Here is an 884-nt window from a genome sequence, read left to right on the forward strand (position 1 = left end):
AAGCTTGAAAACATGGAGTGGTCAGCACAGTCTCCAGACTTAAACTCCATTGAGCTGGTTTGGGATGAACTAGACAGAAGAGTGAAAACCAAGCAGCCTACAAGTGCCACACATTTATGGGAACTTCTACAACAGACTTGGGAAGAACTTTCTGAACAATATTTGATTTCTGTTGTAGAAAGAATGCCACGAGCGTGTTCAGCTGTTATATCTGCCAAAGGTGGCCGCTTTGATGAGTCAAAAATTTGGAATATATTTTGGTCTATAAATTGATTCCATAATTTATTTTTCAACTAAAATTGCTTGTTTGTTCTATGCTTTCATTTCAAAATGCAATGACACAAGAAACTGAATAATTTTCAGTAAAAAATTGGAAAAAGTGTGGTGTTCTAAAACTTTTGACCGGTAGTGTATATCTATATCTATATCTATATATCTATATTTATAGATACGGATATAGATATAGATATAGATATATCTTTTTATATGTACCCCCCATTCAGAAGCCCATTCTCATATTCCATTTGCACTATTTTCCTTTTACGTGTACTTTTATACTTGTTGCACTATTTCTTATACTTATATTTATATGTACATTTTTCTGTATAGTATGTGTGTATCTCTGTGTGTAAAGCTGCTGACAACAATGTAAATTTCTCCACTGTGAGATAAATAAAGGCATATCTTATCTTATCTTATCTTATCTTATCTTAATACAATCAATCAAGCAAACAATATAAATTAAAATCAGAATATATCAACTGATTTATAGATTAATTCAGTTACGTGTGTGAAGTTTTGTTACACTGCTGGTTTACTCTCCTCACATGACAAACCTGCTGTGCCAGTGACAAACTGAATCCCTTCTTAATCACACACCTTTG

The 884-nt window shown here is 32.7% G+C and overlaps 1 protein-coding gene across 1 annotated transcript in view; it reads right to left on the reverse strand.

Moving 5' to 3' along the window:
• The window catches only part of LOC103366487 (GTPase IMAP family member 7-like), a 3583-nt gene that overhangs the window by 1939 nt on the left and 760 nt on the right, over positions 1-884 (reverse strand). The gene's annotated exons all lie outside the window — the stretch shown is intronic.

The sequence above is a fragment of the Stegastes partitus genome, unplaced genomic scaffold, assembly GCF_000690725.1.
Source record: "Stegastes partitus isolate 25-593 unplaced genomic scaffold, Stegastes_partitus-1.0.2 Scaffold949, whole genome shotgun sequence".
Taxonomy (NCBI): Eukaryota; Metazoa; Chordata; class Actinopteri; family Pomacentridae; genus Stegastes; species Stegastes partitus.